The sequence below is a fragment of the Amblyomma maculatum genome, chromosome 1 (genome assembly GCF_055883805.1).
Source record: "Amblyomma maculatum isolate TAMU_Amacu chromosome 1, ASM5588380v1, whole genome shotgun sequence".
Taxonomy (NCBI): domain Eukaryota; kingdom Metazoa; phylum Arthropoda; class Arachnida; order Ixodida; family Ixodidae; genus Amblyomma; species Amblyomma maculatum.
In genome coordinates this window covers 59,555,188-59,580,268 of record NC_139344.1, presented here as the reverse complement: position 1 = coordinate 59,580,268, position 25,081 = coordinate 59,555,188, and the positions used below count along the sequence as shown (strand labels likewise).

The window sequence follows — 25,081 nt, the reverse complement described above, 5'->3', positions numbered from 1 at the left end:
CACCTACGCTCTGCCGTTCTCGAACAAATGCACGACGCCCCTACAGCTGGTCATCTTGGCCTCTCACGCACATACGACCGCTTGCGCCGGCGTTTCTTCTGGCCTGGACTCTACCGCTCTGTCCAACGTTATGTAGCCGCTTGCGACCTCTGTCAACGCCGGAAGAAACCCCCTGTGCTACCACCTGGACACCTGCAGCCGATTGCTATCCCGACTGAGCCATTTTCTCGTGTTGGCCTTGACCTCCTAGGGCCCTTCCCCGAGTCCTTGTCAGGAAACAAATGGATCGCTGTGGCGACCGATTACGCCACGCGGTACGTGATCACTCGCGCCATTCCAACCAGCTGCGCCACAGACGTTGCTGACTTCCTTTTGTACGATGTCATGCTTCACCATGGTGCTCCCCGTCAACTACTTACCGACCGTGGTAAGTGACAGACCGTGACAAACAACTAAATCACGAACTAAATACAAACAAACTAAATCACAACAAGAAACATCACAGCAACTGTGGGAGCATATGCTGTACATTTTCTAAATAATGTAACACATGGTGTGATGCATTACGGCTCTAGTCATGCAAAGTTAAGACATCTGCTACATCTGACTTGCAATTCAATGCTCATTTCACAATGCACTCTTGCTTCACAAAACACTTGAAACAGTTATTTACACATCTGCTTCAACTGTGTACAAGTTCCGAAACTCATTTAGTGGTGTACACTCCAAACCAGTTATTTCTAAATGCTACTGAAGCAAAACATTTGCGCTTGTTTTTGTACTGTACCTTTCATGTGAAACAAAGCAGCTTCATTGGCCCAGTGCACCTATTTTGCAAGCAACAGCATGCTACACAAAGCTGACATAAAGAAAAATATACTGAAAGATGGGAACAGTTTACAGGCAAGAGAACTACCCATGACATATGCAGCCGAAGTGTCAGAGTACTATATAGTTTTATACAACTCAATCAGCTCACGCCATTTTGAAGTTGTACCAAACTACAGACTAAGACATAATGATAGCAAGGCCAAATTATTATTCAGCTGACTGCATCTATATAAGCCCATGATGTTACTCCCCACTGCGATGGTGCAGTGGTTAAGGCCGCTTCATTGCTGTACCCAAGGATACGGGATCGAATCCCGACCATAGCAACACGATGGCAACATTGATTTTAGCGGGAGGAGCATGATCAAAAGGAAAAGACGCCAAAGACGCAAAAGAAATCAGCAGAAGATGTTCTACCTCAACATGCAAGGTGATCGACGTGAAGCCAAATGGGAGAGCTATTTGGAATTTTCGAGAATGAACATGTGGAAATAGTCTGCCTAGCTTAGACCCACTTACGATGCGACTAGAAGCCTCCTCATCGCAAGAACTATGCCTGGACTGGCCTAAACCGTAAGGAAGGTGAAAGGAATGAAGGCGGCCTAGGCTGTTTTTTAGAACTGGTGCACAGTGGGCAAAGACCCGAATGCCTTGCCTAGAACACATGTGGTTGACGGGTGAAATTGGCTCACAGAGACTAGCGCTAGGAGTTCTGTATCTGTGGACAGGGAAAAATGCATGACAACAAAACCTGGAAACAATGGCTTGCATGGAAAACTACATTGCAACTCTACACCTAACGACTATCATTGCAGGAGGTTTCAATTCACACAGTGAAGACCGGAATGAGGTGACTGACAGGGCAGGCAGGCTACTATTTGAATGGGCTGACAGAGTGGGACTCGCAATAATGAACACAACAGTGAAGTGCTTGGGCAGGTGCACAAGGGAGGGCAGCTCAGGATCAAACATCATGCACTGATTATTGCTTGATGTCTCCTGCACTTCTCAATCTACTTGTGGACATGAAGATAAACGCTTATGGAGAGGAAAGAATTGGCAATGACCACCACAGCTTCAAGTTTCAGTTTGGGCCCTCACTCTCTACGCCAATGTCAGCCGAACCGACAAGTTGTCACTCTTCCTCTCAGTGGCCGAGGTTGACACAGTGGTGGAGGCACTTGAACAGGAGACAGAGGAACTAGACATTGAAACATACGAAAATTTTGTCGCACGACTCCAGAATGCAATTGAGAAAGTATACCGGCAGAGACCACCTAGGAGCAATAATAAAAAGCACAGACCAAAGCCATGATGGGACAGAGAAGTGGCAGCTGCCCTAGTTGACCGTAAAGAGAAGTGCAGAGAGCACCGACGAGCTTTAAGCCGATGCGCGGATGAGATAACCCTCAAAAAGAGCTGGGACCAATATATAAATGTCAAAGGACTATGGCTGGTCTGGTCCAGAAACGCATGAGCGCCGTGAATAAAAAGTTTCTCCAAGAAATTAAGGAGACTGGCAGAGATGCGGGAAAGAAATTCCGGAGGCATATAAAAAGAGAACCGCTGACTATGCCTCCCCCTCCTTACGTGACCAAATAAATGGGATAGGATATGAAGGGCAAAGATACGTCCAGTTCATGGCAGAATATATGACCTGCAAACTACGTTCCGAATCCCCCCAAGACACAGACGACACAACCACCGTTACCACCTACTCAATGCCAAGTGACTAGATCACAGACGGGGAACTGGACCGAGCACTGAAAAAAATGTCAGGGCAGTCAGCAGCACGGCTAGGTGGTGTGCCAAAGCGAACCAAAACAGGTAGGAAAGGTCTACCGCTGGGGACGCTGTAAACTTACCTCAAATCCAATTCGTCTCTCTCTATCAGGCACCCCAATACAAGAAAGTTCGAGCCTGAAAATTCTGGGCTTAACAATTCACCAATCAGGATCAGCGACTGCTTGGCTTTCTCAGGTAAAAAAGCAAGCACTTCAAACTATGAGCTTAATAAGAATTGCACCTAAAACGGGTGGCGCTGGCTCGTCTGTTGCCCGCCAGTTAGTGAGGGCGGTTCTGCAGCCACGTATTGTTTATCAGGCCCAGTTCCAGCATCTTACAATGGCACAATGGGATCGGCTTGAAGCCGTAAATCGAGAAGCTATGAGGACCATAACATGCCTTCCACGACTGACACCGGTCGTAGCGTTACAGGAGAATGCGCAGCTCAACACCATCGATGAACTGGTGCAGCAGCGCCGTGATGCTCGCAGACTCAAGGCCACTTTGTCACATTCCATGCAAGCACTGAGGGCGTGTGCAACGTCACACATAATTCTTCAGCCACCTGCTTCCTTCTCCTCAGCCTCTTCCTCAGCCACTTCTCCCTCCCTGGACATTTATACAGTTAGGAGACAACAAGCCAACTAATATCTGCAGACTAACGTCTGACAACTCGGCATCGTTACTTCGCCAGAAATTTGAAGATCAAGATACTCACCTGCCTCAAGATTCCATAGTAGTGTACGTGGATGGAAGCCTGCAAGGCTGTGAAGCCAAAACGACAATCTACTGTCCACGGACTTAGCCTGAATCAGACCACTACGTTTCAGCTTTCGGAACCACTTACATCTTTCTGCGCTGAGCTCTTGGCAGTTCAGAAGGCACTCTGCTTCGTGGCTTCCATAACCATACTCCCTACAGCCCGCGAATTGTCATCCGCACTGACGCACTTCAAGCAGTACGTCTGCTCCGACGTGTCAGCCGCTGCCCTAAAATTTGCCAAGACATCCACCAGCTTGCAGCGCGCATCCCACAGTCAATACGCATTGAGTGGGCCCAACGGGATCTGCTGCCTTCCCAAAGTCAAGCTGATTTACAAACCCGCCTCGTGAACCAAGACGCATCAATCCCACGGCTCCTCGAAGTGGACGACGCTACCCCCGGCGCCGCACACGTGCACTTATCCCTCCGTGCAGAGGAGGTTGCGCTTAGGAGGATCCGGGTCGTTGTTGCCCTTACACCAGCTGTCACTAGGACTTGGTAATACTTCCAGCACTTATATCCCCGCCCAGGGTGCCCGATCTGTAAAAACGAAGATGTTGAGGCCGAGATCCACCACTTGCTTTGGGACTGCCCAGCACTCAAACCAACACGAATCCGGCACCTGAGCACAGCTGGCCTTTCAGCAACCAATCCTGCTTCATACGTCACTTGGACGCAGGGACCTCATCATCGCTCACTTCTGGACTTCATAAAATCAGCCAACCTTTTTCCATTCATTTAATCATTTATTCATCCTTCATCTCATAACCTGCTGATGCCCTGAGGCAATAAATATCGATTAAAAAAAGAAGTCTTCTGCTTGTTGGATTTAATGCGCTAATATGGCATCAGGAGACATTCCTCAGGATTGGAGACACACTCGGATCCGAATGGTACCCACGAAAGGTACTTACAGAGGTCTTCCTGAACGTTACCGACCCAGCACAGTGAAGTCTACCTTGTATAGGCTTTTTGCCCATATTCTACGAATGAGAATACAGAGGTGGGCAGAGTACAATGATCTTGGTGAGCTGCAAAATGGCTTATGCCAGGCCGCTGCCTGGAGCACAATCTGTCCACAATCACCCACGCTGTGGAGATCGCAGCAAAGGTACATCGCCCACTACTGGTTACTTTCCTGGCCGTTGCAATGACTTACAATTTTGTGCAGCATGCTAGTCTGTGGAATGTATTGGACACTCTTGATCTTCAGGGAAACATGCTACACCTCCTAAAGGCTCTTTACATTGGAACAAGGGCAGTTGTGCATTGCGGAAATCACATCTGATCCTTTTGAAGTCTCTAGAGGCTTGCGTCAGGGCTGCCCTATATCCCCGCTGCTCTTCATGCGGTACACTGCAAGTCCAGAGCATAAACTCACTTAGAGCCAAATCAGGTTCGATCTGAGCTATATGACAGAAGGAGTCATTAGAGAGCGGCGACTGCCAGCGCTGTTCTATGCTGACGATGTTTCCCTTCTAGCAGGCAGCCCGGCAGAGCTCCAAGCCCTGCTAGATACATGCTCCACCGAGGGCTCTGCTCTGGGGCTGACCTTCAATGCGAGGAAACCTGCAGCCTTGCACTTTGGAGCAGGGACTGACGTAGGGGACAACCCAGACCCCCCATTACAAGGCAAGCTGGTAATGTTGTCCTCGACCTATAAATATCTGAGAGTGATAAAGAAGACATCACCAAACTATGTACATGGGTGCGAGGAAGAGCTTCGGACAAAGGCGAGAAGACGCCGGGCTTTCCTTGTATCCCGTGTGCTATGGACTTTCAGCCGATATGAGGTAACCCGGGTGCCATGAAGTGCGTGGCAGTCCCAAGCCTCACTTTCGCAAATGCTATGGCGTGCCTGTCTCATCTACTTGGCTGGCGCTCGAGGCCCAACAAAGACAAGTTAGGCGCGTTGCTCTAGTGGCCCACGGCTGCACCCCGAATGAAGCGGTACAGAGGGACGTTAGGTGGTCCTCCTTCAAGGCACGCGAAGCAGTGGCGAAACTGGCTTTCGAGCGGCGGCTAAGCGAGATGCCGGATGTTCGCTGGGCTCGGGAGGTGTCCAAGTACATACACCTTCGCTCACTTAACACCAAATGGGTTAGGAGGACAAGATGGCTCGGCGAGAGGTACAATGTCTCCACTGTCCGCCTTGATTCCCCACCTCAACGTGACTGCCGCCAAAAGGTACGCGAACTCGTCAAGACGGAGCTCGACCAGTGGAGGACTGCTAGCCAGGGGAAGACGGCAATGGCTACACACGTAGCCAACAAAACCATCATCGGCCGAGAACCTTTCTATGACAACTCCAGAGTAGCAGCCTACTGTGCGAAGCTCGTAGTGGTGTGCTACGGACGAGGATGTTCCGAGCCAAGTACACGAACGGCCTGGACATAACCTGTTCACGATGTACCTTCGATGCCGAATCCGTCCGCCACGTGTCTTGGAATGCCCTGCCCTGGAACCACCCCCTCGAGCTGCGATGGACTCATCCGTTGCCGACTCACTGCCGGTAGCACTAGGCTTCCACTCGGACAATCGCCGCGGTGCAAGGCAGTTGAGGCTATGAAGCGGCGGCTGGAATGCTGGTGGCGCACGAGACTCCCTGGTTTAAGCCAGCTAAGCACCTGATTAACAAAATGGTTTTGTTAATTTTTTGATAACTTTCTTTTTGGCCCGACACGAGTTAGTCTCGTAGATCGCCCATTAAAAAGGGTCCCCTATTGGAAAATTTGTATGAGGCAATAACCTCACATTTTCTCACACAATCTCACTCAATTCACATAAGAAACCACATACAAGTCGCATATAATTGCATAAGGTCTCATAGTTTCTTGTACATTATCATAAATTATGTACGATATTTTATGATAATGATGTGCACCGTATGAGAGTCTATGCGATTACATGAGATTTTATGAGGTTATTGCCCCGTAGAACTTTTGGTTTTTCAGTAGGGTCTGGCCACAAGGATCATCATCATCATCGGCTTCATTCACTCATTCATAATCTTTATCCACAAGGATGACCTGAGGCAGGTGGGTAAAGCGCGGCGAGGAGGTGGTGCTACACTCATGTAGCATAATGATGGTACCCCTATAAAGTATTTTTACTTTACTGGCACAAAAGACTAAAGTGTAGACCTATAAAGCATTAAAACCATTAAAATCTTTTCACATTTCATTTTCTAGAGTTGTAAAATTTTATTGATATTGTTAAGGAAAACGTACACAGTGGTAAACGCTAGATAACTGCCAGAAGAACACACCACCAGAACGAACCCAGCTTAGCCTGAGCGTCTCCATATTGCGCACCGTAACAGTATTTCCCGCGCGGGAGAAGCACCGTCCCGGTGCTGCCTACACAGGAGAACTTGAATGGTATGGTTTCAGACGGGCGACGTGCACGATTTCTGAATGAGGGGTTGTTGAAGGATACTTGGGCTGTAGAGGGGCGATCTCATAGGTCACATCGGTGACTTGTCTCAGGACGCAGTAAGGACCCACGTAACAAGGCAGAAGTTTCTCGCACATCCCCACACGGTGGGTCGGAAGACAAAGAAGCACGAGGGAACCAGGAAGGTAGTGGACGTCTCGGTGATGTAAGTCATAACGACGCTTTTGTGAGCACTGAGACGCGCCAAGCCGATCTCGAGCAATGTGGCGGGCGGCATCAGCGCGGGCAATGACATCCGAAGCGTAACTACAGGAAGAGTCGTCAAGAAGCAGCAACGTATCGAAGGGGAGTAAAGGGTCGCGACCGAAAAGTAGATAAAAGGGAGAGTATCCGGCGGTATCATGGCGTGAGGAGTTATAGGCGAAAGAGACGAAAGGTGAGATGTCTCAGTCACGATGGTGATCGGACACATAAATAGATAGCATGTCGGTCAGTGTGCGATTAAGGCGCTCAATAAGACTGTTCGTTTGCGGATGGTAGGCCGTGGTGAATTGGTGATGAGTAGCGCATGAGCGGAGAAGGTCATGAACCACTTCAGAAAGGAAACAGCGACTACGATCTGTGAGCAGTTGACGCGGAGTGCCATGAATCAAGATTACGTCATGCAAAATAAAGTCGGCAATGTCTGAGGCGCAGCTGGTGGGGATGGCCCTGGTTACAGCCTATCGGGTAGTATAATCAGTCGCCACAGCAGTTCATTTGTTTTCAGAAGTCGACGTCGGATAAGGCCCAAGAAGATCGAGGCCCACACGAGAAAACGGCTCAGTCGGCACTGAGATTGGTTGCAGGGGCCAACTAGGTTGAAGCGAGGGTGTCTTACGGCGCTGACATAGCTCACAAGCGGCGATGTAGCGACGGATAGAGCGGTAGAGATCAGGCCAGAAAAATCGGCGTCGCACACGGTCGTACGTGCGTGATACTCCCAAGTGTCCTGCTGTAGGGGCGTCGTGAAGTTGGGCGAGGACAGTAGAGCGCAGATGAGCCGGAACAACCAGAAACAGGTCCGCGCCATCTAGGCGCATATTGCGTCTGTATAATGCCTCGTTATGGAGCACAAACATGCTGGTGGAAGAAGCAGAGTTGTTGCGCAGCTGGTTTATAATTGGTTGCAGGGCAGGATCACGACGCTGTTCGGAGGCGATATTTATAAAGTCCGAGATGGACAAAATTCAGTCGTTAGCAGTATGGTCGGACAAATCGGGAGGATCTACGGGATGGCGGGACAAGCAGTCAGCGTCTTGTCGTAAGTGGCCGGACTTGTATACCACAGTAAATTCGTACTCTTGTATTCGCAAGGCCCAGCGACCTAAACGGCCAGTGGGGTCCTTAAGTGACGACAGCCAACACAAAGCATGATGGTCTGTCACTACACAGAAGGACCGCCCAAGCAAATAAGGGCGGAGTTTGGTCAGCGCCCAAACAAGTGCAAGGCATTCCCGCTCTGTAATTGAATAATTGCGCTCAGAGGACGAAAGCAGGCGGCTGGCATAAGCAATGACGCGGGAGGACCCATGCTGGGACTGGGCAAGGACAGCACCAATACCATGGCCGCGAGCGTCGGTGCGCAGTTCGGTAGGTGCAGAAGAATCGAAGGGCGCCAGAACAGGTGGTGTAGTGAGGACGGAAATAAGCGTCGTGAAGGCATAGTCTCCACCTATGCCTCCACCACCACTACCAAATGTTAAGGGAAACGTACACAGCGGTAAACGCTAGATAACTGTCAGAAGCACACACCACCAGATAATGATGATGACCTGAGCCAAAATGGCACATACCAACGGCGGGGGATTGGCCAGGGTGCATTGTAGTTTGTAAATAATTATGATCAAGGACTGGAGTATTCAGATAAATATGGATCTTTAACTAGAATTTGGAAAAACAAAAAGGAAAAGAAAAGTTGGAACCGTACCTAGCATAGGAATCTACCAGGCGCGTAGCCAGGGGGGGGGGGGGGGCTTATGGGGCTTCAGCCCCCCCCCCCCCCCGAAATGTTTTCGTGCTGTCATGCACCGCTGACCAAAACAACCACCGGCGCTCGAAAGCATTCTGGGTTTTGTCTACAATATCTTTTTCCGGTTCGATCGAAAAGACATTTGCCACACCTACACTTTATCATATCACGTGGGAATGCGAACGCAACAAAGCATTCCACCAACACGAAGACCCGAGTGCGGAGCAATGGGAGAGTCGGCTCACCAGCGGCGAGCTCGCGACCCAAAGGGCTTTAGTGCAGCACGCGACTGATGCAGCACGACTCAGTGGAGCCTTGGAATAGGGGCCCACCCTTGCTGACGAGAAGCCTCAAGTCGCCAGCGCCAGAGAAGACGACGGAGACTTCACAACCGCGAAACCCTTGAAATATCCAATAAAGTTTTCACTCACTCACTCGGCACGAACATAACGAACTTGGGGGCTACATTTCGTAGCAACGCGCATGCAGACGGAGTCACGTAAAGCCAGGAACCATTTCCGAGCACTAAGTTTCAAGGGCGTTTAGATAGCGAGCGGGCTCGTCGCGTCAACTCGCGCCGGCCGCGGAGGTGGGGGTGGACGACGAAACAAGACAGGTTTCCATTCCCGCTCAGTGTTTGAAAGGCGGTATTTCCCTCGCCTTCGACTCCCCGCTTCCTCAAAATCCCTGTGTCTCTCTTTTGGGGCTTTCTTTTTTCTCGTGCCTTCTGCGAATCCTCACCGTGCTGTAGCAGCTCTTAGTGGTATTCCCTCGCCCTTCTCCCCGTACACTATGCTCTCTCCGTGGTTGCGCTTTTTGTTTGTGGTTGTTTTTTTTTTCGTTTTCACGCTTCTTCCTATGCGCCGAAGAGAAGGAGCTGAACATTGGCCCAGGAGCGTTTTGGTTTTTTTATTGCACCTCGTTTTTTTTCCTACACCGCTCTGCGCCGCCCTACGCATCTTGCAGTCGCCGGTGAGCGACCGCGACCAAAAGGCATCGAAGCGGCGCCGATGGCGGCGGCGGGACCGTTTGTCTCCTGATGAGGCGCCCAAGCCCCCTCCCCGCCACCCCCTTTTTCGGGATGGAGACGGAGACGAGCTGCCCTTTCAGACCTTAATCCCCCTTAAAACAGAAACTGACCTTGCGGGCGCCGTTGAGCGACCGTGACCAAAGGCACCGAAGCGGCGCCCAAGCCCCCCCCCCCCCCCCCTCTCTTTTCGCGATGGAGACGGAGAGGAGCTGCTCTTTCAGACCTTAATCCTATTGGCACCCGCGGCGACGACCACGGGAACCTGATCTTTTGTTTAAAGCGGTATGCACTGCTTTGCTGGTTTCGAACTGATATAGTTCTAGATTTCGTTTAATATTTTCTGTACTTATTCAACAGACAGAATCAGGGAAGCATTGATGTCAGTTATTTCTGCCACAATGTTTGTCACATACATACATGTTCTTTTATAATAAAGTTAATATTTTACATTTGTCTTGGCAGTGCGTACTGCGTGGCATTCAAGAATTCGTTTGCAGCACCTAATACACAATGGCTATTGGCTATTGGCTGGAATTAATCATATTTGATCCATCGACAAATTCTATATGGAGGAGGATGCGCTGCAACGTGAGACCCCCCCCCCCCCCCCCCCCCCGAACAAAATTTCTGGCTACGCCACTGGAATCTACCTGTTGAAATTATGTAATCATGAATGAAATCGCAAACTGGTTTTAAGGCATATCCCTTGACGCTTGCTCCGAAGGAGAGGAGAACTGGAATGGTTAGTGGAAGGCCTAATCTCGAAAGGGGAGTTGCTAAGTAAATTTTGCGGAGAGATGCGAACCTCCGACAGAAGAGAAAAAAAAAATGATCGATAGATTCAATTTCTTTGCAAGACTCACAGAGGTTAGTAGCGGATAGCCCCGAACGACATAAACACAGACTTAGTTTCGGTAATCTGCAGCGCAAGAGAGTCATAGACACCTCACATATCCTTGAAACACACATGCGGCCACGCCAAGGCCATCTGAGGTGTTGGTAATCTGGTGCAGAAAGCAGAGGCTCCTTACTGAGGTGATGGAGACGTCGGAAATTTTGAAATCGTGCTAAAGTTAAGTAAACGGTATTAGGTATGAATGGAACAAGAGGTCCACTAAGAGCGGAGTTTGCTAAAAAATCTGCCCTTTCATTATATATAATACCACAGTGGCCTGAGACCCATTGAAAACGCAAATCTGAAATGTGAGGCGGAAGGAAAAAATGAAGTGAACGGCAAAGCAGAGTGTCCTTCGAATTTTCGAGCGATATCAGCACGGATAGGCTGTCAGGAGGAAAAATAACCTTAGAAATATTACTAGGGATTTTAGTCAAGGCCAACTTAATGGCCAGAAACTCAGCAGCGAAAATTGGCGTATAGTCTGGGACCCGAAATGAATAACTCCAGTCAAAGCCTGAGAGTATATGCCAATAGCTGCTTTTTCATCCTGCTGAGACGCATCTGTAAAAATGGCAATATTGGCTCGGAAAATTGTCTAGGTAATCCTCTATAAGGGCATTTAATACATTGTCAGGCAAATGCTTAGCATTCCTTGGGAGGGTGTCGTCAAATGAAATTATAGTATCAGGCCGCCGGTGGTCAACTTGTACTAAAGAGGTTATTGATACTGAAAGTTTGGACAACAGGGAATTAGTAAACACAACCTGAGGGAGCTTACACCTAGGCCAAATATTATCAAAGAAGTATGATGGGATCGAAGTAAATATGGGGTTAGCCATTCCAGGGACTGGCTCCAAAGACCTTAAACATGTTAGCACAGTTAGAAGCTGAAACCGCGAATTTAGATTAGGTATCCGAGCTTCCAAGTATTGCAGTGCATTGGCCACTGATTTGGGCAGACCTAAACAAAGGCGCAGAGCTCGTCATTCCAAAACAAACAGGGGCTCAAGCTTGTACCTTGGGCACCCAGAAAAGAGAATGGAGCCGAATTCAAGTATTGGTCGTACGTAGGTCTTATAAAGCAAGAGCAAAGTGTCCCGACACATACCATATTTCTTATTGCTGATTTTTATCAAACGGCCAAGGGCACGTTCACCTTTAAGCGCAAGGCTTCTAATTTGAGGCCTCCAGTCTAACTGTGGGTCGTATAATACACCCAAATATTTAATAAAATCAACCTGCGGGATTAGGATAGAATGATAATACAAGGAAATGTTAACGGGGGATGTCTGTTGGAATACTAGGATGGCACATTTGTTGACATTTAAATTTAGCCTTAGGTGGTGGTGGTGAACTCTTTTATTGCGCCCAAAAACAGGGGACCAGTCAAAGGGCCGGTTGCGCTGACTTAGAGGAGGTCGGCGGGGATCCTTTGGGATGCCGCGGCCTCCACCGCGCGTTGGATAAGCCAGCGTTGGTCTGCTGGCTCGGCAGTACACAGGAGAGACTCCCACGTCTCTGGGGTGTTTGTGTTGTCTGAATTGTAATGTGTACAAGTCCACACCATGTGTATGAGTGTGGCCGGAGTTGAGCAGTGTTTACACATGGGGGCTATCTGATCCGGAAAGATCCTGCTGTATAAGAGGGGGTGTGGAAAGCTGCCAGTTTGTAATTTGCGCCATTGGACGGCCTCGTGTCTTGTTAGATCGCGGTGTGCTGTCCAGCCAGACCTCCAGACCACCAGAACGAACCCAGCTTAGCCTGAGCGTCGTCTTCTTCCCAACACCACACCAGCGCGTCGTCGTCATCTCGATATTGCGCACCGTAACAATATAAAGGCTGATAATAACGTACTTGCAATAGTTTCATATCGTTTCGTCTGCTGTATGCAGCTGTATGCGTATGCACCAAGTACCATCATAGCTGCGAACACGATAGAGGCTTTACAAAAGTTAGCGCCATCTAGTGAAAGAAACAACTGTGCGCGGCGGCCATGCTTTGTTCAGTCCGCCCGCGCATCCCATCGAGTACGCTGTCAACGTGCGCCTCCGTGGAACCCGTGCTTGCACCGCAAGGTGCATTGGAATGATCACAAGCGATTGCTTCATTTTTTAACATCACAGCAGTCGCTGCTAGCACCAAGCTCTATTCGGAATGATGCCAGCATGTTGCTGCGCACTGTTACGTTTCTCCACCGAGAAGTCGGACAGCTGACGCGGCCACCGCATAGCAACAGGCAGAACCGCGAGCGGATCGGCCATTTCGGCGCCGTTCATCGGCCGCGCAACGCTTCCTCCCGCGGGCAAGACTCGACGTGTTCCTGCCACGCGCCAAATGTGTGTGCGTGCGTGTGTGTGCAAAAGCTGGCCAAGCCTGGAGCTCGATGGAAAGTGCGTCGCCCTCTCCTGTCTGCAGGAGGTGGAGAAGATGAGGTCGGAACACCTGCGATTGAGTCATTCGTCGTGAACCAACATGTTTGGCTCTCCCTTTCCTGTGAGGGTTTACCCTTTCCCTGTGGTCGGGAAAACCTATAAAAAGCAGCGGCCGACTCCGCTGGGACAGAGACTACTTTGACGCGCCGTTGGCACGACGCCAGACACCAGCTGTGTGAGAGTGTCTGTAATCTCTCCGGGTCAGCTTCACTGCCCGTTTCTTCCTGATGTTACAGTAAAGGTTGTTTCGTTAGAAGACGCCTCGTCTTTGCTGGGACCGTTCATGCCGTCCGCCGTCCACGGAGCCGCCAGGCCAACGCTACCGAGGGGCCGCGCGCCGCAGTGGTACGCTACTCAGGCGCTCGCGCGCCAAACGTAACAACTGGTAGGCATCGGTGGGACGACCAAGCCGTAACCGTGGTTGGAGGGACGAGCCAGGCGATACCGTCGTCCAACAACTGGTGAACAGCGGAAAGCGGAGAGACGAGGACGACCAAGCAGTGACCGTGGTCGGTGAAACGAGCCAGGCCTTACCGAGGTGCAACATCTGGTGGGAAGAGCGGAGATGTCCGAGGCGTGACTCGTGAATCAAAGCAGCTCAGCGGAAAAGGCGGGAGCAGTGCAACGAGCCCTGTGTGATGACTGGTTGCCTGCAGCGGAACGACTGCGTTGGATTCTTGGCTGCGAGGTTTGGTGAGTGCGGGACTTTCTTCTACTGGGTTTTGCCAGGCTTTTGTTAAGTAGAGAACAGAGCTGGTAATTGTGTTGTCGTTGTTGCTGGGTTAATTGCAGCAAGGCAATAGTGGGCAGCAGAGAAGGCAGCACTCGGAACAGCCATGGGTTTGGATTTGAAGTCGTTGCGCAAACCGAAATTGCTGGAGCTTGCGGAGGAGTTGGGTCTGGATTTGTCAGACAAACTCAGAAAACCAGAAGTGTTAAAGGCTATTCTTGAGTTGAAAGCTGAAGATGACGAGCTTTTGGAATGCCTTGAGATCATTGAAGAACGTAAGGAAAGGCTAGAGAAAGAGGAGCGTGAACGTGAACGTAGGAAACTGATGCAGCTGGAGATTTCAGCACATAGAATGAGCGTGGAAAGGATTAAAGCTTGCAATGCCATTCAGTGTAACGGTTCAATACCGCGAGATGGTCCGTCACCGTTCCTCATTGCCGAGGATGTGGCCGAGTATTTGGCAGACTTCGAGAATGTCTGCAGAAGTAAACGCTTCGAGCGAGATAGTTGGGCGCAGAAGTTGGTAGCTCTTCTTTCCGCTGAAGCGTCGGAAGAAATCAAGCGATTGGTTGGCGACCGCTTGAAAAATTACGATGAACTAAAAGAGTCATTGCTGATACGATATCAGATAACGCCTCAGGATCTTCGGAAGAGATATGAGAGCGAGAAACATTGTAACGAGGCATACTTTGATTTGACCTATCAGTTGAAAGCCGCTGTAAGCGAATGGCTAGACAGTGCGGAAGTTCCGGAGAAAATCGAACTTGCACCGGAGTGTGAGAAACAGCTTGGGGAAGCGGCCGAACAACGTGACCGCAGTAGTGAGCCGACCGAGCCTCTAACAGAAGGGCATCGTGTTACCTTGGTTGAGCCACTAGCTGAGACGGTCAACATAGGCTTAATCGGTGAGAAGTCCGAAGTGACGCCGTTAAGCGAGGTGAACTGCACGCCGATCCAAGTAGCTGCAGGAGATACAGTTCCATCATATGAGTGTGGGGAACTGGTAGTAACTGAACCGTCTCTCGAGTCGAAAGCAGAAGCTTGTGTAGAGCGCGACGGAGATGAAAATGAGCTAGGAGAGGAGAAACTTTCAGTTTCCGAAATCAGCGGTGTCGTAGAGCAGGGCACGCAGAAAAACGAAGTGCCGATCAGCGAAACTGCGCAGCCCGCGAGTTGTGATCAGCCAGGGCAGACCGACGAGGAGTGTGCGTCCGCTGTAGAGAGCGAGACTTGCGAAGGCGACAGTGAGCGACCAGAGCACAGTCAGAATCGTTCGTGCTCCGATACCACGCTAGGTTGTATTCGCGAAAGCAACCCCAGTGCGAACGCGGACGTAGCACAGATGACCCTCACGCAATCCGAAGCGCCCCAGCTGTCAAAAGAGCTGGATCGTGCGCCGGTTAGCTCTGAGCGAGACGACACACTGAGTGGCGAGCCGCCAGAGCAAGTGCCTAGGAGGAGGACTGACGCGACTTACGTCAGCCGTTGTTGTCGTTCGGACTTGACTGAAAGTGAGTCCTGCGCTGCTGCCCGCGATGCAGACGCGGCGCCGCACTTTGACCACTTTGACAACACCGGTACCCTACTAGCTCCGGTTACCGCTAGAACGTTGACCGCTAGCTTGTCAGAGATAGCCCAGAAAGAAAGTAGAAGGCTAGTATTCGAGTGCTGTCGACGAAAAACGCGGAAGGGCAGGTGCGAGAAAGATTGCTGCCGTCGTAAGGAGAGCAAGCTCAAACGGTTGCAAAAAGAAAGCAGAAGGCTAGTATTCCAGCGCTGCCGACGAAAAACGCGAAAGGGCAGGCGCGAGAAAGAATGCTGCCATCGTAAGGAGAGCAAACTCCAAAGATTGCGAAAAGAAACCACAAAGCATGTGTTTCAGTGCTGCCGTAGAAAAAAACGGAAAGGCAGGCGCGAGAAAGAAGCGAGAAAGTTGAAGCTATCGCGAAAGAGAAAGCGACTATCCCAAAGGCACAAATGCGCCCGTGCAAAGAAAATGCGTGATTGGTGCGCCACACGTAAGGAGAGGGATAGGTTGTTCATGAAAGTGAGTGATTCATCCTCATGTAGGTCTTTGCCCAGAAACAGGAAGGTACGGTTGTTCCGTGAAACGGACAGCCGAAGCTTTAGTGAAAAGGGTGATCTCAACAGTAATGACGAGGGCTTAAGTCGAAGCCCATAACGTGAGAAGAAGCCTCAGTTTTCACTTCTTGGTGTTTTTCTTCCTGACATAAGATTTTGAACATATTGCATTGTATTATTTTTGTTTGAGAATGGTGTTTTTGAAAGCGCGATTTTCAAATTTGTGGACGCGTTCCAAGTGCTGCTAAGCTGCCCTTTAATATAGATGGGGGCATAAGAGGGAAATAGTCTGGCAAAACTTAGTGAAGATTGTGCCGTGCTTGCTGGCTGACCAGTTGAGTTTTTAGCGTTGTTGTAATGCTGTAGGTTGTCAGAAATCTCTCCTGAAGACAAGTTGCAGAGTGCCTTGGAAACCCGGACTTGCCAAGGAATTCTTCAGGCTGACTGGCTCAAGAGAAAGAGTCGGATGAACCCGGCTAGCAGCAACATCCCGATCCCTCCGGACAGCGGATGCAGTCCCCTGCCCTTCGGGATCTCCCTTCCCCGGCGGGGCAGTCTGTTACGTTTCTCCACCGAGAAGTCGGACAGCTGACGCGGCCACCGCATAGCAACAGGCAGAACCGCGAGCGGATCGGCCATTTCGGCGCCGTTCATCGGCCGCGCAACGCTTCCTCCCGCGGGCAAGACTCGACGTGTTCCTGCCACGCGCCAAATGTGTGTGCGTGCGTGTGTGTGCAAAAGCTGGCCAAGCCTGGAGCTCGATGGAAAGTGCGTCGCCCTCTCCTGTCTGCAGGAGGTGGAGGAGATGAGGTCGGAACACCTGCGATTGAGTCATTCGTCGTGAACCAACATGTTTGGCTCTCCCTTTCCTGTGAGGGTTTACCCTTTCCCTGTGGTCGGGAAAACCTATAAAAAGCAGCGGCCGACTCCGCTGGGACAGAGACTACTTTGACGCGCCGTTGGCACGACGCTAGACACCAGCTGTGTGAGAGTGTCTGTAATCTCTCCGGGTCAGCTTCACTGCCCGTTTCTTCCTGATGTTACAGTAAAGGTTGTTTCGTTAGAAGACGCCTCGTCGTTGCTGGGACCGTTCATGCCGTCCGCCGTCCACGGAGCCGCCAGGCCAACGCTACCGAGGGGCCGCGCGCCGCAGTGATACGCTACCCCGGCCCACGCGCAAACACAAATGTAACAGCACCCTTCTGCAGCAAGCGCACCGTCGTAGATGTGCACGGAAACAAGGTATTGCATCATGTAAAGCATTACTGCACGTCCCTTTGACTGGGAGGTAGCTCACAGAATGTGCTATTACTAAAAAAGCAAGATTCTTTTGCGCGCTATGGAGCGTTGTGAACTTGAAGGACAAGCTTATGCTGCGATGGAGGACACAGGAGAAGGAGCAATGCAGTATAACGAACGCTATAGTGCAAATACGTTCTTTGAAACCATTTATATGAAGGTTGCATTTACCATTGTGTATTTGATTTAGGACAAGGACATGACTGGCAAAACTACTTTTCACAGTCGTACGAAATGGTAGTGCTTGGTGCAGACAGCAATACGGTTGTCTAATACGCCCGAGGTGCCTGTTTCACGCTGCAAAAGCGGCTGCCAAACCCGCGGCGTCGAGATGAGATCTCACTAGTGTGTTGTAACATGCTCACGTCCAGCCAGTTTCGAAAGATGTTATTCCGTGATGATGCATGCGAAGTCTGGTTTGCGTCCAGAGTGCGCAGCTCAGGTTTGCATTCTGTGCCTATACCTGCCAGCGCGGCCAATAAAATAACGAAGCGTGCGCTTCACTTTTGTGTGTTTTGTGGAGTCACCCGATGGTTCGCTAATTGACAGCCACCTGAAATTCGGTTGATTTTGTAAATATGCAGATTTCTTGTTTATTCCCTTTGTCAGATAGTAGACATTTGAAGCCTTAACTTCATATGAGAGCGCTGATAAGGGAAGCTTCGAAGAACTCGGAGGAAGAGGAACTCAGCTGAAACGAAAAAAGAATTTGAAAAGTAAACTCACATTACTGAGAAGCGTTTGTGCTTGGTGCAACTGGCTGTGTTCATAAAGTCAGATTTATATCATATTGTCATAAAAAATTAGGGGGACACAAACTCCGCCGTTAAGGGTATGACGCGATAGCGTCTCTCTCTCTCACACACACACACGCGCGCACGCGTGCGCGCGTGCTCGTACACACACAAAAACGATGTTTTCTTTCTTCACGTTTTAAAATTTTAGCTCTTTTATTTATTTTATATTTCTATCATTACTTTCTTTATTTTTCATTTATTTATGTTTTATATTTTTGTACACCAATACTCAGTGTCAGCAACAATCGGCTTTCCATTCTGAGCAATTTGCCACCTTTGAACATATTCTTCAATTATTTCAATTAATCAATTACACATTCTAAATTTTTTTCATTAGCAGCACCAAGCACTGGTTTTTCATTCTGAGCATTTTGACACCCTTAAACCCTCAATTTCCAATTTTGTTTTCGTTTATTTCATCAATTGATCAATTAGTTACTAAGATTTTATTAACTCATCATCGCCTGTCGCACACCAATTATTCTTTACTCACTGGAAGCACAAATTACCATGACACATTTTTTTTTACGCAGCCCCCGATTATTTCCGAGACCCATGCCAACTACTGCGTAGACAGCATCGGCAGGAAAGTGCTAAGCGCCATTCCAACTTACGTCATCTTCGCCCATTTCAGCAACCAAGTATCTACCAGTGGGATGAGTGATGGTGGTGCGCAAACCAAGCAAACTCGCATTCGTCTCTCATAGGCGTTCAAGTAAACAGCAAAGGCACACAGACAAAAAAAAATTCTCCCCATTACAAAACTCTGGACACCTACCTGGATAGGGATGACTGCACGCGAATCGACGAGGGGCCCATGCACGACTCGTAGAGCAGTTTGTAACTGCGCTCGGTAGCGCGGCCAGAGCCCCCCGCCACGCCTCAGCTGTCAAAATACGCTTCTAGGCATCGCTAACAACACCGCCAGGAACAGAAGATAGGTCCAAGCACAGCACATTAGGTTACAACGTGGAAAGCGCGGACAGAACGGCGGGCGCTGATGGACGGACACGAAGCGAGCGGATGGAGCGATCAAATATAGTTGCCAGCGCGGGATCAACGTGCCGCTCATAGTTGCCAGTCTTATTTTTGTAAACCCTCTATTATCAAAGTAGAGGAGAGAGTTTACATTGGAGTGTCGCGGTCGCTTTCGCTCTAGTCTTGGTTGTAATAAGGTAATAACTCTATGACCTGAGGCATAGAGGCATATGGTGTGTCAAAGGGTGTCGCCACCTTAAGCCGGGAGGGGGCGTGACATGCAGGCTCCCAATCGCAGTGGAGGACTCCGAAAATTTCGACCAGCCGAGGTTCCTAACGTGTATTGATATCGCACAGCACATGGGCGTCTTGCTCTTCACCTCTATCGAAAAGCGGCCGCCGCGGCCGGGATTCTATACGAACATTTCGGTAGAGCAGTCGAGCGCTTTAACCACTGCAGCGGTGGAGTCAAAAGAAAAAAAAAAAATGAAGTGCATGATGCAAATCTCTGCAAAGTGGCTTACACTGGACAGTATCAGTGGGTGAAGTGAGCGGTAGAAGCTCTTTTCCCCCTTTGCGATGCTTTGGCACGAGAAAATCCTTCTGTTCTGACAGTTAGAAGCAAGCTAATTGAGTGAAATAACAAATATCACGCGCATTGTAAACGCGCCAGGATGGCCGAGGGGTCAAGGCGCCAGATTTAAGCTCTGGTCCTCGAAAGAGGGCGTGGGTTCGAACCCCACTCCTGGCATGCCTTTTTTTTTTTTTTTAAAGGGTTATAAGTAGCGGCTAAAACAGGGACATTTTATTTTTAAACCGTAGCAAGGCTTAGTGCCGACCACATACTGGAAGGTTCTCAAACTGGGTTCCGCGGAACCTTGGAGTTCCCAGACCTGCTTTTGTGGCTTCACCGCAGAAACTCTTTCTCTCCCTTTGCTATGCTTTGGCACGAGTCTGGGGATCTTTAACGTCAGCGCACGTTAAAGATCCCCAGGTGGTCAAAATTATTCCGCAGCCCTCCGCTACGGCTCCTCTTTCCACTTTTACTCCCACCTTCCTCCTTTCCCTTAAGGCGCGGTTGAGGCGTCCACAGAAAACAAGTGAGACAGTTACCGCGCCTTTCCCTTCCTATAAATCAATCAATAAGCTCGGACAGCTCCAATCAAGATGACCGAGTGAACTAACAAATACCACGCGTACCAAAAACAAGCTGCAGGGTGGCCTAGGGGTCTAATACCCCGGTCACACGGCCGGTGTTTACTGCAAAGGAGACTTATTGCTCTAATCTGGTCCTCGCAAGAGGGCGTGGATAAACGAGTTAAAGTAGCGGCACTGACAGGGACATTTTATTTTAAAGCGTAGCAAGACTTAGTGGTTACCAAGTAAGACAATGCCAAGCGCATGCTCTAAGCGGTTCTCAAACTGGGTTCCGCGGAACCCAGGAGCTCCCCGGCTTGCTTTTGTGGCTTCTCTGCAGAAGCTATTTTGTAACGAGAGCTACATTGGCCACAGCCTCGCCATAAATTTAGCCGTGCCTGTCCGTGCATGCCCGAAGAGCGAAGAAAAAAGAAGAATACGAAGTCGTGGGAGGCGGTAGCTGGCAGCTGGCATGGCCGTTCACAAACTGGACCTAGGGATTCCTGACATTAAGTTTGGCAGGAGCTGCCAACTCGGGCTTTTCCTTTCATATGGGAGGGTGATATCACAGTCAGCCTGCCAAAACCCTTGCATTCACGTTATCCCTGGGCCACGCAGGCACGTTCATACGGCTCGGTTAAAGCGGTGCTTTATTTGTTGGCTGGTAGCTTACGCTAGCACGTCATCGCGAAGGTGAGAGTGAAAACAGAGAAAGTGGTGCCATAGCGGAAAGCTTTGGACCACCGCGCAAAAGAGTCTTTCGCTTCATTGAATTTTCGTGGTCAAAAGTGCCCTCTATGGCATAAATAAAGCTGAAACCATAGAGCAAACTACTATGTGCAAAAGCCATGTAATTATTTTCAAGCCGAACATAAGCGTAGCCGTGCAGATAGCTCTCGTGTAACTCCAGGTTTAGCCTAAACCACTGCTAAGCAAGAAGACAGATAACTCGGTAGTTGGTAGAGGCGACAAACAACACCGAGTTGCTAGGACAGAAGGTTCGTTCGAACGTTGTGACAGTAGTGTGCCCCGGTGTTTGACGTAGAGACGATGTCATACCACTAGACGTCTTCTACACCCGAGCGAGAATGGTCAACGACGAGAGGCAAGGGGTGCTCATATGTGAAGTGATTCCCCTATGGCATAAATAAAGCTAAAACCATACATTAAACTACTATGTGCGAAATCATTGCCTTTACTTTCAAGCCGAACCTAAGCGTCACCATGCAGGTTGCACTCGTGTAACTCCAGGTTAAACCACAAGCTAAACCGCCGCTAATTTTTGCTTCTTTTGCGATGCTTTGGCGCGAGGAGAAGACATATTTCAGCTCGGACAGCTCCCAATACAGATTACCGAGTAAAATAACAAATACCACGCGTGCTGAAAACAACCCAGGGTGGCAAAGGCGATTGAGCCGATAGCCTTCGAGATTTCCGATCGCGATCGAACTCGAAGGAGTTGTGCCGCTGCTACACGGCAAAACTCAAGGGCTATTGAAATAGTTCTGGTGTTTGGCGCCAAACTTTTGTGACGTACGCCACTATCGTTGCTTTCGGTTTTTGCTTAAAGAACTAGAATGGCTCTCTAAATGCAAAATAAAAAATAACTGTTGCCTTTTTTCTAGTAACTGCAGGTGTTAGTTGTTATTCAAGGACAGCCTTGTTTTTTTTTTAACGCGTTGACGTTCATACGGTTGTGCTTTTTATTGTGTTTGCTTTTCTCGGCGGCGCATGTTGCAGTGGCAGAGAGTACATAAATAATGCGCCTTAAAAAAAAAGCAATGTTATTTTAAAATTATTACAGACAATATTTTACCGCGTAAATTAAAGATATAAAATAAAGCTTGTTCACGTTTTTGTATCGTAAACGCGCTGTTCACGTGTGTGCGTGATGCTCCTCTGGTCAACGCTAGCAACCTTGCGCGACGTTCGAAGGCATTCGAGATCTCGGGGTGCGTTCCAATCATGGAGTTTCTTACACTCTTAACTAGAGGGAAAGCTGAAGGCGCTGCACTTCAGCCATCATGGGCGCGCTAAGGATCATGGGCCGGTGTGCTACTTGGTGCGGGACAGTCGTTTTTTTTCGGGTGCGCGGAGTGGCGTTACTAAGAGGTTTCTTTTCTTTCATCATCATCATCATCATCATCATCATCATCATCATCTCAAGGTGCGTACATATACCGCAAAAGCCATAATAGCGAAGGCGCGAAAGTAGACGTCGCCAATAAAAGGTTTCTGTTTCCCGAAATGCCACTAAAAACTTCCTTAAGTGATTGCGCAACCATAAATATTTCCAAAACGTTTCTTTCCTTTCAAAGTGTGCCCGGTGTGCCTATTAAGTGCAAAATATTGGTATTTGTTCCGCTCAAAACTAAGCCGATAGTAGAAAGAGTAAATTTCACACTGACATGTTCTTTCTTTCTCTTTTTACAATTTATACTCACAAAATTGATTGTTAGAACATTGTTTATGGTAGAACTACGTTTATCTTTGCATTAGTTTTGGCCAAAGGTTGTAGTTCTGCACACGGTAGCTCTCCGGCCCATGATGCTTTGAGCGCCCGTGGTGGCTGAACCAGTCGTCAGGAAACTCCATGTAAACTTCCATAGACGGCAGCACAGCTTTCCCTCTACGTAAGAGTAGACTAAATAAATAAAGATGTTTTGTCCTCCTCCTCGACTGAATAGCCATTCAAAACGCCCGTGTGGCAGCTTTCGAAGGCCTTCGAGTCGTACCATGTCAGAAAAAAAAAAAAAAAAAATCGAGTCGATGGACAGTCGGTGCGACAGCGGTATAAGGCTTTAAGGCGCCAGATTTAAGCTCTGGTCTTCTCAAGAAGGCGTGTGTTCGAACCCCACTTCTGTCTTATTTTTTTTTTTTTAACGAAAAAACGGGGAGATTTTATTTTTGAATCACAGCAAGTGCTAAGAATATGTCCTCGGCGTAGCAAGATTTAAGGCCCCTGTACGGTTGCTTTTTAGACCCGCTCCGCACCGTCGCCCGCAGAAAAGTTGACTCAATCTCAACTTTTTGCCCGCACGTGATGATCAGCAAGGCGACAGGATTTCAGCTATTGGTTGCCCTGTAGGCAAAGCCTCCGGCTCCGCCTTCTTGATTTCGCCAGGGCAACATGGCCGCTAGTGGTGCGAAGAGAAGGAACAGGTGAAGCGTAGATGGTGGTTGTTACTTTGGCGCAAAAGCCAATAATACTTAGCGCGCATGGTTAATACTGGTGTTCCTATCGACTGTGAACATTTCCCCTTAAGTTGGATCATCTGCGCCACTGTTATCTGCTCTGAGCTGGAGATAGTGATCTTCCAACCGACGAAGTGTACATGGCACCGGTGTCACGAAGTGTGTGATTATCGCAAGTGTTTCTAATACCCGCGAGGATCTTCACGGCCGACGGCCAGTAACAGTAGTTCACGGTGATTCTCATGCGCACGAATCGGCTCCTCAGCGCATCGAAAAGTGCCCGTGCATGTGTTGCAAAAGTGTTTACGATTTGAGCGACTGCCTCCTAGCAAGAAAGAGAACTGTCCATGTTTGCAAAGTTCGTCACGCACTGCGTTTCCTAATGCTGAAATTAAATTGGCGACAGCTAGTCTGGCACCCGTTCCGAGGGTCGCAGTGACCGCAACAGAAACGAGGACACGACGTTGTTGCCGCGATGTGTCGATCACCTGCGTTGATCGCAGACCGTGTATGTGCTGCGCTTGAAGAATACCGTGCATGCGCCCAGCCCTTCGACGACGTTAGCTGCACGGCTTTTGGGCTACTAGTATGCTACTATTCCGCGGTTCGCACTTTGTCTGATATTGTGCTTGACGGCACTGTGTAAACTGTGAAAATATCGTGTACTTTCACGGCAGCTGTCACTTTGAGAGTACCTTCATCTCTATTTATTTTTATTTCTTGCTAGCTATGTGCACCAATGTCTGCAATAAGTATCTGTGCGATGTATCGGTCGACTGAACACCACTTCTGTATGTGATGGGCTAAACACTTTATCACCACATCAGGTCTTTAAAAAAATTAGTTTGACGCGATGCCAAAAAAAAGTACAGGATGGCGGTAGTTTATGTTTAGGCTGTGGCTAAAGGTACGTCGAACGGACTCGATCAATGGTCTTAAAAAGGCACGTCCGACGGACCCGGTGCGTTTTTCTTCGGGATACGTCGGACGGATCCGGGAAATATTTTTCAGAGGTACGGCGGACGGACCCTATCAGGTGTTTACGTCGTCGGGAAAGCCGGACGGATCTGGGAGGGGTACGGCAGACGGACCCGATCGGTGGGGTTCGTCCGACGGACCCAACGCATTTTTCTCCGATATGGGCCTTGGGATCCGTCGGGAAAGCCGGGCGGATCCGAGATCCCCAGATGTGGTTGTAGCAGCAACTTGGTAGCCATATGTAGCCAAATCGAAGTTGGTACGAGGTGTGCGAGGTGCAAGAAGTATGTACTACATATACTACATGCGTGAAATGTGAAATATTACAAAGAATAGTACAGTGGCAAGAATAGTGCCTAGAATGGGTGATAGACTACGTGTTGGCATGATGATAGGTTTACGTGAGTTGGACTGCGGCAGGGTGGCAAGCACGACCAGAGCGCAAGCGCATGTAATCGCGGTGTTGACGGCCAGCCCGCGGCGCGCACGTCCGTTCATTTGGCCCTCGTTATCATGTGGATTAACGTCTACGACGGTCGTTATGTACTTATGTAGTTTTGATTCTTCAAAGTTTCCTCACTTCCATCTGTGATGAGATGCGTCACGCTTTCTGCTCGCATTGAGGTTTGGTGCTGCAAGTTCTACATACATATACAAGCGGCGCTGAAAAAGCTGGGTACCGCCGGCGTGTCTCTAGCCCGAGCATCGATCATTCGAGTTTGTTGCACAACTGGAATGTG

At 49.3% G+C, this 25,081-nt stretch overlaps 1 non-coding gene across 1 annotated transcript; it reads left to right on the top strand.

Annotated features, from left to right (window-relative positions):
- Positions 1–19,699: 19,699 nt before the first annotated feature.
- On the top strand, positions 19,700–19,782 carry TRNAL-UAA (transfer RNA leucine (anticodon UAA)). The gene has a single exon. It is a non-coding gene; the product is annotated as a tRNA-Leu (tRNA).
- The last annotated feature ends 5,299 nt before the right edge of the window (positions 19,783–25,081 follow it).